The following is a 13654-nucleotide window of genomic DNA, read 5'->3' as shown; positions in this document are numbered from 1 at the left end:
TCATTACTCCAGTCTTCAGTGTGACATGATCCTTGAGAAATCATTTTATAACTGAACTGGTGCTCAAGAAACATTTGCTATTATTATCAATCCCAAAAACAGTTGTGCTGCTTTAGAAATTTTGTGGAAACTCTGATACAATTTGATGTAAAAAAAAAGTGAAAAAAGCAGCTGAAAAAAAACCCAGAAAACTTTTGTAACAATCAAGTCCTTGCTTAAAATAATAAAAACCCAATTGTATTGCATATCATTTTCTGGTTTCTCTCTCACAACCACTGTGAGATACTATAATCCACGCAACATACATTTTTGTATTCTACAGATTTTTGCAAATATATTGTAGTAGGTCATATGTGTTTCCTATGCAAGCTGAACAGAGCATACACACTATATATTACAGAAACAGTGAGAGCAGCATGTTAGTATGCTACATCCTCCTTTTGTCTGCTGGAGAATAAAATCCGATGGTCAGTGTTTGAAAATGTTTGGCTGCTCAATACGGTGGTATATTTAGTCAAGAGCTTCAAAGAGTCTAGACTTCTGCTCTACCTTATCAGTCGGCGTGACTCACTCGGTGTGAATGCGACGGTAATGCAAATTTGTGTGTGTATGTGTGTGCACATGTAATGCAGATGCCTGCAAAGAGTCTAGCCAGAATTCCAATCACCGCACAGAGTGGAGAGTGTGGGCTGCTCGCATTTTCCAGTCCTCATTTAGAATCAGAGCACATGCACAGTAGAGCTCTTCATTATTAGCTACATGACTAGCCACGAAGCCATAGGTTATAAGCAGAATGTGAGCGAGAAAACTGGATCAGCCTGAAATCACAACTACATCAGCGGCCCCTAATTGCGGGTATTTTGAGAAGAACGCTTCCTTGCGTTCAAAACACAGACTGGCACATTTCCCGTTTTGAGACGGCACCCGAGCTCTGAGGACGTTTCTCGTAAGTTTCCTAATTTAAGTACTAATGGAAACGCTCTCGATCTGCCAGATGCAGCTAATCTACAAATGGCCTCGAGTTGAGGGCTCTCAGAGTCTGACTCAACCCATATAGTGCATGGCATGGATGTGATCCACAAAGACACTCGGCGCTAAACAATGAAACAAACCCATCTTCCATCCTGATGCACTCTATCGCATCCTCATCAAAGGTAAGGCTGGAGAACAATGCCTCCCTCTCCATCTCATCTCTCTCTCTCTCTCGCTTTACCTCTCTGACTCCTGACTCTCTCTCTCTCTCCTGGGGCCTCATTCTATTCCATCAGGCAGAGAAGAGCTTTAATTGCCCCTGCCATTCTCGAGGCTTGCTTATGGAGAGAGAAACCCGTGCCATCAGGTCTTAATGATGCCTGGCAACCGCGTGGGATCCAACCAACACGTCGTCAATGGCAACGGAGGCACCAGAAGTCCTCTCTCCCAGCGACGGGAAAGGCGAATGCTTCCTGAGACTTCACGTCCTCAGAGAGTGAGGAGCAGTTCAGCGGAAAATAGCTTTTGGCCCCTCATTCGACAACCTAAGTTGGTGCCAGGCCCGGAGGAGATGTGGGCACCCAGACTGCCAGAATCGTCTGACAGGAAGAAATCGCATGTTACCCATCAGATTATACCAGCGATGACTAGCTGAGAGCTAATGGATGCAGTCAAATGTGTTCGGTTTTTCCAGTATCTCTTATTCTAGGATTTGCAGAAGATGTGTCCTAATTTCACCTAGAATTTCTGTCGCATTTATTTAAAGTCTATTTAATAATTACACCGAAAAAGAAAAATCAGATACAGTAGTCTAAGCATTTTCCCAAATTAAAGCACAAACCTCGATTAAACACAGCACAAATGCCATCCCATGACACATAACGGAGGTGAAAATGTCATGATGAACTTTGCAGCGCTTAGCTTGTTCACAATGCGGGGCACCTTGCAGCTTGATCTGGCCGCTTTCACACCATACCTGCTAATTACATCTCCTCCTCTACACTACAGCAGCCCGCTGGGCTCCACCACGCCTTACCTCTGCAGCTGGCGTGTTCTCGTGTACGTTTGGGATAGAGAACAGCCCGGCCAGTTCTTACACGTAGATAGGTGTATTTCACACACAAACACATGTAGTCGTGCACAGAGAGCTGAAAAAAAGAAACTATGCCAAAGAGCGTCAAAGAGGTTTGTGAAGCTAAACGCGCCATTCGATTTTTAAAGCCACTGACAATTCAAGGCAAACGCTTCCAAAACCTATTGAGCTGCCTACGAAGGCTGCATTTTAATCCTAGAAGCATTCCAAAAAGTAGATTTATTTTCACCACATTTTGCGGGAGCAGTCCCGTAATACATTGCGACAAGCTTATGCAGAAAGTCATGCCAGAACGACCGCATTTAGGAGTTCTTGAAAATTTGCCATATTTACCTAGTTGCTTTCTAAGAGTCCAGACTTCTGAATCTGTTTGAGACCCAGATGCCGTGATGCGTGACGTCAGGTTTAACAAGACAACTGAGGCCATGTCAATTACAGTGAGACAAAATTGATATTTGTTACAATAAGATGAATTTGCGTTTGCAGTTATATAGATATTTTTTTCACTGATGAAAAAGACAAATATATTTTGTTTTACTGCAAGTATGATTTCTGAAGCTAATTTGTAAGCTAGGGCAACCCTTTTTTTCAATATGCCACGCATTCAAAAGTTGGGAAAGTACCGAAAAGCTTCACACTTCATACTGTCACTTCATTAATGCAAACTGTAAAAGATTTGTTCCTAATGAAAAATAAATATACTAAATCCATTTGAAATACATTTATGTCATGCTAAGTATACTACAAATATAGTTACATACTTAAAGTTCGCTAAACTTTTTTTTTACTTTAACTTTAATTGAGCGAAAATAAAGACATACTGATGTATATTTACATACATAAGACACATTTTAGGCTTAATGTCAAGAAATGTGCATTGTGCACAAGTAGTACTGCAAATAAAGATTAATTATAATTTTTATATTAGTAAGTCTCAAGCAATATGTCAGTAAATATGTCAGTAAAGATTAGATTTATATTTAGTATGAAATATATACAATTTGAACATTTTAGTTGGCTATCATCGTGTTCATAAATAAACGTTCACACATAAATTCATACTCTAACAAACTAATTTATTTAAAGTCACAAAGACATTTTTTACATCAACACGTGCCTCAACGAAATTCCGGAATCATATTCCGAGTTACAAATTTCCCAAAGTGACTTCCTGTAATCGTTCAAATGCTGGAAAAATCGAAAATATGTTTTCCCTGAATCCGACGGAAAAGCTGAATGCAGCTGAAACAACCGTGAGGGAAAAAGTTGAGATGGATTAGATGAAGTGACGCATATTTTGATTAGAAATAGAAATGATTCAAAACTGAAAAGTCGCAGTTTTGTCTATATTTTTTTAGACTATTCATTAGCCTTGCCTGTGTTAAAATCAACCGTGTGTCGAGTCTCTTGTACAGTTGAATCTCTGTGCATATAGCACCATCTACACAGTATTTCAAACCACTAGCTTACAGTCAAGGTGCCTATCTAAGCAGTAGGCAGTGAGTAGGTTTTGGAACAGAGCTTTAGCTTTTATCAGCTCACAACCATCCGAACCACACGAGAGCCTGACATCTATAACCAAACCCATACTGCTGTCCAAAGCGCTCTTTGTCAACTAATGAGTCTTTCCAGACTCGGTTCATCGCACATCTGTCCAAAAAGCGTCACGGGTACTAATTCTCCCCGTCTTTATGAGCTCGGTGCAGTGGCGGAATGTGATTAGTTATATGTTGCATTGGGCTCTGTCTCCAGCTTTGTCACCAGCGAATTCTAATCAGTGAGGCAAATCAGCGCGGATTGAGCCGAGATGGAGAGGAAATATGATTTTAATCAGCATGCAGCGCTCGTGCTCCTGTCTGTCTCATTCACAACGCATTCAGAGACGGAGAAACCATGGAGCAATCAGCCAGACCTCCGCTGCGTCCTATCGAGAAGGACGTGCTTTAATTACCACCAGCCAAGGCTCCCTTTCTCTCTCTCTCTCTCTTTCCTTGTCCCTCTCTCTCTCTCTCTCTCTTCCCTAAAATGAATAATTGCAATAATGAGCCATTTTCATCTAGCTCTCCTTTACCAAAGGATGACAAAAATTACTCATCTTGTTAAAAACCCATATCTACCGCAACGTTTATGTGGGAAAAGGGAATATGATGTTGTTCGTTGTGCTTCGAGCCGTGCGCAGGCTGTGTACTGTAGGCACATTTGGCCCTAATGAATAATTAGCAGTGTGTTTTAGCTGAGTCACTGTGCTGGAGGGCCTGCACTGGACTCTAATGGAGGTGTTGCCTCACGTCTTCCATCACAGGACTGTCCCCAGTGAGCCAATTGCATAGCAGCCTGTGTGAGGCACGGCGGAGTGTGTGCGTGAGCGCGCGTGTGTTAAAAATAACAGCTCTCCCACTTCATGACTCATTCTATGAGCTCTCTGTCCGACACTCCCAAACAGTGTCTGGAAAGAAACCCTAGAGCCAACTCCTTAATTTACTGACTGGTCATTCCTTACCATCTTTATGTGTGTGCTTGCCGCTATACGTTCTATATAAATATCCCCATAGTTAGTTTGTATAGGCAAGATACGATGCTCCACTGACGCTTCGTGCCAGCCCTGTTATATGATGTTGTTATGTAACTTTTCACAGGGCTGGTCGACAATGACAACCGAAGGTGAGAACGACAGATGGAACACAGATGCCACCAGTGCGTACATGATTTACTCAGACTAGAGACCGGACAAACTGTGGCAGACTAGCAAAACTGCTAAAATCCATAATTTCAGACCTGTTTGCAAAATATCGGGGACGAAGAGAGCAGCGCTATTGATCCTGGACACCATTAAACGCACATACGTCATGAAAAAATCATCTTATTAATCTTAAAATTGCCATCTTTTCCTCCATAATGCCATGTAGATGGTGAAATGGATTCTAAAAGTTGGTTCTCGGACTTGGTTCTATCCTTCGCTTGTTGACTGGATGGAGGAAAATCGATTTAGCACATTTTAATTAAAAATAAGGTAAAACACTAAAAAAGATTAACAATTCACATGCATTTAGAAAGTACATTTTTGGTTTAAGTTGAATTTAATTACCGCATCGGCAAATTGTTTTAAGCATAAATTTAACTAAACCAATAAGTTTTTTTTGTAAGAGAAAATCAAAAAAGGAGATTTGCAAATAAGGAAAGAAAAGAAACTAGAAAATACTTCTTAATATCCCATGTGATTTTGTTAAAAAGTAATTTGATCTTGTCTAAGGATGTTTAGATATTTTTCCAGGAAAACGAGACAAAAATACTGATTGATTGAGCACAACGATTTTTTTTTTTTTTTTGCAGTGCACAATAGGAAGCATGACTGATTATATAAACATTAAAAGCAATTAAGACGGTGCTTTCACAAAAATACATCCTTCTGTCATCTTCTAGGAATTCAAGAGCCGTATCTTCATCCGATGCCAAGGCAGCAGAACCTGTTCACCTCTTTAGAATGCTTTGTATTCTGTTAACACACTCCTGCAACAACAACCCGGCAACCCGTGTCTATGTCTGCAGACGCAAAATACCCACTCATGCCCATTTGAGCTCTCTAATGTACTCCATCCTCCTTTCTTTTTAGAACAACACATAAAGTAAAAAGACTGAGCAGAAACCAGATGATCTCTTAAGAGCTGAACTCGTGTAATCACCCCAGATTAGTTATTAAGGAAAATGCCCCCGCTGCACAAACACACACAAAAGGAATCCTTTTCACATTCAAAAAGAAAGATGATGAGGCCCCTCCATTTACTCCCCCCTCCCTTCCACGGGTCTGCAAATGCAACAGGAAATAGGCCTCCATATGTGGCCCTAGCTCATGTTGTGAGATGCTCTCACCGATTGGAGTGAATCATCGCCATTATCGGATAGCCGCGTGTATGCGTTGCGCTTTCAACACACAGACTCGATAGCTTTCCTGAGTCATTGTGCATATATGGGCGAATCAGGTCAGTACTGATTTGGAGAGTGGATGCAGTCTGTGGGGACGAGGACCTATGGAGTTTATACACCAGTGCTTGTTTTCGATGGCTGCCACCAGCTTACAAATTCTTGATGATCGGATTCACTTGTAGAATTGGATTCGATGATTCAAGGAGTCTTGGATATGGCTGAGAATGACTGACTCTGTATTTGTACAGAGAACAAAGGTGCATCCCGATTTTTACTATTCAATGCCGTTTTCTACAAATAGTGTATTCAGATTTTACATTTCAAGTGCACTGATGATAGACATTTAAATGGAAAAGAAATTGTGGAACATTGGGCGATTCATGCATGCAACATGAAATCTTCAAAAATTCATACATTAGTACATAGTGCGTAGTGTATATTACATAATTCGGGGGGAAACTCAAGTCTAAAACTTCCTTCTCTCTCTTTATTTTGTTACTCTCAGATAAATACTGCTATGGATAAATGGCACCTCTCTGCAAATCATTCTGGTTCAGTTTTAAATTAGACAACCAGCACCAAATTTTTAAAGCTGTAGCCCGTAATCTTCGCTGCTCTAGCGGTTAATAAACAGAGCTGCGTGCGTCCTTGCGGAGGATTTGTAGCTGAGTCTCTTCTCTCTGTTAATGTCAGGTACGGGGCTACTCCATGGCGGTACCTACCAAACCATAGTGAATGAGGACAAGCCAAAAACACGGTTTGGAAAATGGATTCATGGTGTACTCGCTTATTATATAAATGTACTCAATTTTGAATACCAAAAAGTTACAGACTGCAGATTTAATGTTTAATATAATCTAGATAAAATTTTAATTTACCCTATGTAGTATAGTTTTTTATTATTATTATTATATAATTTTTTTAAACTATTCAACAAAATAGAAAATGTTTATAAACCTATTAAAATACTTGATTCTGATTCTGGTGAATCGTGGCGTCAACAGTCAGATATTTTGTAATATTCTCCGACGTCCATAGCAATGTTAAATATTAAACCAGTTATATAGAAAACTGAACCTGGCATTACAGTACTCTCGTATCATCTCTTGTTGAATATAAATACAAATGCATTACGCAAAACCTGCTTCTCAGTTATCAGCTGCAGTGAAAGGAAAGCCTCTGAACAGATCTGCACAAATGAACCCCACTGTTTTTCGAAATGACTTTATGAATATGACCCCTGAGCAAACAGATAGTCCCCTCCCCATCCCATGCCATTGGTTGAGTCAGCATTTATGTGTCAGACAAAACGCCTCAGTTATAGTTTTTAGTTTAAGTTTTAGAGTATTTTTGAGTAGCCTTATACATTTAGAGTTGCATAATTATATGTTCAGATTAATTTTATTACTCAATTATTGCTTTCCTTCTTCTTTTCTTTTACCCGTTATTGTTTTTTTGAAAATTACATTTTGCAACTATATTATGTCATTTAAAACCACCACAGTCCTAATTTAGCCTGATACACTGCTGGGCTGCAGATGTTTACAAGGGGTGAGAGGTAAAGCTGGATTTGTTTACACTGCATGCCTGCTGATCCTGAATCCAGGGATCTAACCTGGGCTGCCCCTGAATGTTTTATTCACCTCCACAGAAATCTCTCATTCCCTGTGTTTGGCTGTCTCAGTCTTCTTTTCTTTCTTTCTCTCTCTCTCTCTCTCTCTCTCTCTCTCTCTCTCTCTCTCTCTCTCTCTCTCTCTCTCTCTCTCTCTCTCTCTCTATTTTTCTCTCTCTCCCTCCCTCTCTTAACTCAACTAGGTCACAGCAGCATCTAATGTAGATCAGGGCTTCCCATGAAAATGGCAACAGAATAATCTAAGAGAGTGTTGTAGCCTTCATATACAATAACTTGTTTGAATACGATGAACTCTCCTAAGAATGACAAATAGCAGAGATAACCTCTATACAACGACCTATGTGTGTGTGTATATATATATATATATATATATATATATATATATATATATATATATATATCCACCTTTATTCATAATACAACTGTTGATTCAGAGCTACATTACACTTTCTCAGTGCCTACATCAGTCCTTCCATCTTTTCTGTACTGAATTCTGTTGGGCACAGAGACAATTTACTAGTGAAAAGTTGGAAAATGTAAAATTGGATTTCTGTTCTTAGAATAAAAGATGTTTTTCAATTCAAGCGCACTATTACTAATGCTTTTCAAGCATTCAATATAGTGACACTTTGCCATTCACCGCCGCAGTCTGCAAAGGATAGGTGTTGATGCTAAATCTTTACTTTCACGTCTGTTTAGAGTATTCAGAAAGCAAATATATGAGACACATATATTTACATTGGCTGAATATGAAACATTTGTTCTCAAATATGTTTTAATTTCTTTCTTTAAAATTGAATTATACTTTTAATTACATTTACTTCCTTTTTCGTTGCATTTTTTATATGAATTACAAAAATAAATTTGCATACAAACCGATGAATGAGGGTTCAAAAAATATCCTTATGCTTTGTTATTATGCCGTCGTCATCACAAACCACTGCAGAGTGAATCATATGCTCACTAGCACCAAAATCATTGATTCAGCCCAAAATTCCCATATAAATATTCATACTCTGAAAAAAAAGAAGCAATTGAGATATTGTGGTTCTTCAGTCTTAATGAGCATGGTGTGAACACTGAATGGCCCGCTGGGTGTGTATGTGTGTCCATGCTCATCAGTTAATAAAAAGCCTGTCTGTCAGCCCGACAACATTCCTGTAGCACCACATGATTCAGCAAAACTCCACCATTAAAACCTTCAGAGCTACTTAACCTTTCTGCAAACTTTTTGGTACTGAACACGGTAGATTATGAATGCATTATTAAACGGCTTGGTTAGTGTCATGCTAACACCAAGAAGCTCAAGAGTTTCACTCCAGCTTGAAGTAACATCTGCTGGAACCAAAGGGAATTGAAAAGAGTTTGGCAGAGCATGGCACGAGTTTGATAGGTAAGAATGAGAAAATCTCACTCACGTTGATAGCATAAGCACTGACTAGCGTTGTCTGATGGTATAGGACTACGATAACAGAGAGAGCAATTACACGCACAATCTTACGCCAGTTATGCTAACTAACCTAACACGTATATTTTTGCAATATACATCAAATGTCTGTTCACATCCAAAAAGCTATAAAAATCAGATTTTTATAACAAGCCGGTTGTATATATAAACACTCTCATTGTGCATTGTTAGAATTGTGATGACATTATTATGACTAGAATGTGATTCTCGCTTGATGGCTCTGGCATTTTAATGAACGTAACTCAAAAATCTGCACAGGTACTGTTGAAGTATCACTTTAAAAATATTAAAACTAGTCAGTCATTTCTCAAAACACAAACTCGGTAAAAAAAAAAAAAAAAAGCCACAGACAAAATGAGAAAAACGTATAAGCATAAGTAAATGGGGTCAGGATAATGTGCATGTACGTTAAATGTATTATATGCACGTAAATGAAATCTATCTAATTTTGTTCTTTCCCAAGCTGCCTTCACCAACGATGCTATTTTTATCCGAAATTCATTGCCACACATCAGACACAGTGGTTAGTGTGTTGTGTGTGTGTGTGTGTGTGTGTGTGTGTGTGTATGGGGTGGTTAAGGGTGGTGGGGTTGGTTGGCGACTCATTAAACCTGTAAGATTGTGAAATGGGCAAGGTTTCTCTCTCTGGTTTCCTTCTCCTCTGCTTTTCTCACTGTCTTTCTCTTTCTCAGCGTGTAAATGGCTCACCGAAGCAAGGAAACCCTCTGGGGTCATGGAGCTTCCAGCCAGACAAATCACATCTTCTCCTGAGGACCCTTTCTTCTCCTCAAACCCGAGCTTACCCTCAGCCTGCTCAGGTTCTGATCCTAAATCACGGCACTTTGCTGACAGAAATGCGCACGAGTAGGGCCGCTTTAAATGGGAATTTCTCTACTGATCTAATGTCATCTCTGGTAGTTAGCCAGTTAGTTCCCCAAACCAAAACGGAGCTAAAAGAAAAAAACAAGAACACAAGGAAGAAATGAAAAGAAAAGCAGAAACGCAGTATAGAAGTCGCACTGAAAGTCTATATGTCACTGTCGTATAAGCATTTCTAAGAATGTTGCTAAGATAAAGTTAACTTAACCAACAAGCATTCTTATCTATAGTCATGAGCTCATATACAGTATTCATAAGTGTGACAGCTCTCTCCTGAACTCCTGCTGAGACGTCTCACTGCTGATCCGAGATCAGAACCTCCCACTTGAACTTCTCCTGAGCTATTATTATGACTAGATATGACTGCTTTCTGATCAGTTGAAAAGGGCAAGTGCAACAACACCCCCAGTCAACAATATCACCCTTCATTGCATAAACATGTGTTCAGATGCTTGTACATATGAATAATGCACAAAGTCTTCTCTAAAACTATACTCCATCACTGATGCAGATATGCGTTGCCGTCTATCATTGTGTAAGATCTGCACAGCAGATAATCTACATTCATTTACATTAATGCATTTAGCAGGTGCTTTTATCTAAAGTGTCTTTAAAAGTTTTAATTAGGATGAAATCTTACAACAAGCAAATAAGAATGATTCTTATTATTTTAAAATAATACTTGAATTATTATATTTCATTTGAATATTAATTGGTTTTATGATAATAACTAAACAAAACATTAAAACATTATTTATTATCATAAACATTATATGTGTAATTGTTACATTTAAGTGATAGAAACAATAATATAAAGTTTTTTCCTAGAAATTTATAGTGTTAATAATAATGGAAATAAAGTTAATCATTATAAATAAGAAATAAGAAATAGCAGCTATAATAATACTACTACTACTAATAATAATTTATTGCCTTTTTAACTATTTTGTTGTTTGATCATATTTTAATTCAGGAAACAAATACTAACTTTCTATGATGGAAGTCAATGATAATAATAATAATAATAATAATAATAATAATAATAATAATAATAATAATAATAATATTATTATTATTATTATTATTACATGTTTGAATCACGGAAAAAGAAAAAAAACTAACTCTTCATGATGGAAGTCCAGTGCATGCCTAATTAAATCTCCTTATGGTGTGTCACTGGTTGACATTATATAACATATTATACTGTATATAATATATTCAGACCTATAGGTTGCATTATAAGTGGCTGTTTAATGAGCCTTAACTGTACAAGCAACACTTCTCTTCTCTTTGTTCCACAGGTAAATCTACAACAGCCCCATCCAGCAAAGCCCTGCCGCAACTCACATTCAACTTCATAATCACTCAACTTTCGGAGTCACACAGTCATTCTGCTTAGGTGAAAATGTGCTCCTTTTTTGCTCCGAAACATGCACAGTTAGCCAAAATGGAATAGCATTCCAAATCACGATTTGCTTGAAAGTATTACATAAGAATAAACTGTCAGGCTTTGGTGAAAAATACATTTTTGGACGCTAATTATTGAGTGTCATGCGTATATGGAGTTGGGAACAACCACTAGTCGGTCAGATAGCTATAGCATTGCAGTTCGAAAGGCGAAGAGGTAGCGGAGCTTACTTTGTCAGACAGCTACTCTGCAGCCCTGTGTGTTGGAATGCAAAAGTGATGTCTTCATGAACGCATTAGAATGTCTTCTTCTCTCAAACACACACACACAGGCAGTCAAACATGCACACTCCTTGTTCGTAAAGGAACATAGATTATGAGGCCACGACATGCCAGCATGGCAAAACAAGAAGAACAAGAAGTAAACAAAGTGAAACCTACTGAAATGGCGACACTGTCTTTCTCTCTCCCTCTCTCTGTCTCCTCTCACACCGTAGGTCTGAAAGTCTGCACCCGTCTTTCTCTTTTTCTCTTTAAAACGCTTTATTTGTCCCTCAACGCACACTCTTTCACTTCTCTCCTCTGTTCTCCTGAGCTTTCTTTGTCTGAGCTCGGTATTCCGCCAGCACTTGGAGAGATGGAGGGAGAGAGAGTGGAGAAGCAGGGAACTGCAGCCGCTCTGGAGAGGCAGTAGAAAGAGCGGGAGAGCGAGAGAGAGAGAGAGAGGAAGGGAGGGAGGGAGAGACACAGACAGACAGGGAGGAGGGGAGTGAGAGAGTTTGAGCGTAGGGAGGGAGCTGTGAGCAGAATGTGTGAGGCGGTAGAGAGAGAAGCGTGTGAGCCGGTCTCCAGAAGCGACGCGACACTGCAGCAGCAGCGAGTGTAGAGCATGCAGAGCCAGACTTACCCACCTCTTCTGACCGACAGACAGACAAACAGACAGCATGGACCCTCGGCTTAGGAGACGCACAGGCTGCTGGGCCAAAACACAAAAGGAAGATGGAACTGTATCACAAAATAAATAAAGCCGGTCTGCCCGAAGCCTGAGAACAAAGGGCAGGCTGCAAATGTATAACCTTAATCAGTGTCTCCATATTAATTCAGCAGTAGACAGTCTGTTTCTAGTCACTCCCTGCTCTGCTTTCCCACAGACTACAGAGTCTACAAAGCCATATGAGCGTGATAGCGTGTGCAGCAGTGTGGGTGTCTGTATTTGATATAGAATATGAATTATGTGCCAGTAAAATGTGCCTCATTGAAAATTAAGCAAACACTGTGGTATACAACGTCTACGTCTGCTTTAAATCCCTGCTGACAATGGCTTCATTTACGAACACTTTCAATAAAATCTCAATTGATTTAGCTGGGTTCTATTTTTAATCAAAACCAAGACGAAAAGGATGAGCATGAAATTCCAGTGCTTTTCGAAAGTGCTCAACCACTATGACTTTGGTTTTAAAAGCATTTTAGGACAACCGACATTGTTATCTCTCTCTTTTTGCAGAATCTGGAGATCCCCGAGCGCTGAAGCACAAACGGACAGCGCCTGGTGCTGAAACAAGGGGGAACACTGGACAGCTCCTGGTGCTGAAATGAAAAACATACTGGACAGCTCCTGGTGCTGAAATAAAGCAGTGATTGCAGTTCATCTCAGATTTTTTTCCTCCCCAGACTTCTCTCCACCCATGCAAGCAAACCCCACAAAAACAAGGCAGCCTGGTTGCCTCTCGACGGCGTGGCGCATATAATGGCAGCTGTCTTGGAAATGCCTCCCTAATCACGTTAATAGGTTTAATCAGTGAATTAGCAGCAGGAAAATGTCAGAGTGGCCAACAGAAAATGGAGAAGCTAATTAATGGAAAGGAGAGTGTCTAAAATGCCGGTGCTGGGGACAGGCGTGAAGGGTGCTGTTCCTCATGGGCATTGCTCGAGTGGGGCCGTCGGGAAACGCAACCCTGTGGCAATTACGCATACGAGAGCAGACTCCCATTAGATGAAATGCATATGTACTTGGCTGATATCCCAGAACTCATGTCTGCGCTTTGAGTATTCACGAGCAAGGCTAACCATTGTGACTATGAATGCACGTGGCCGGCTTTTCAAAAGCGGGAACACGCGACACGCGTGCTGCTCAATGTGCACGCGCCATAGTGGGTTTCTTAGAATGGCCTCACGCCTTGTCTGCCTGAAAAACAGACCCGATCGATAGACTCCGACGCAGTCGTGAGCTTACACACAAACTCGCGCGCACACACGCACGCTCGAATCACACCAATAATGA

General features: G+C 39.9%; 1 pseudogene; it reads right to left on the bottom strand.

Moving 5' to 3' along the window:
- LOC122324636 overlaps nt 1-12059 on the bottom strand; it is a 55732-nt pseudogene extending 43673 nt beyond the window's left edge.
- Between the last annotated feature and the right edge of the window lie 1595 nt (nt 12060-13654).

This window comes from Puntigrus tetrazona, chromosome 20, assembly GCF_018831695.1.
Source record: "Puntigrus tetrazona isolate hp1 chromosome 20, ASM1883169v1, whole genome shotgun sequence".
In the NCBI taxonomy this organism is placed as follows: domain Eukaryota; kingdom Metazoa; phylum Chordata; class Actinopteri; order Cypriniformes; family Cyprinidae; genus Puntigrus; species Puntigrus tetrazona.
The sequence above is the reverse complement of the archived record's forward strand: the minus strand, read 5'-3'. Positions and strand labels throughout refer to the sequence as shown.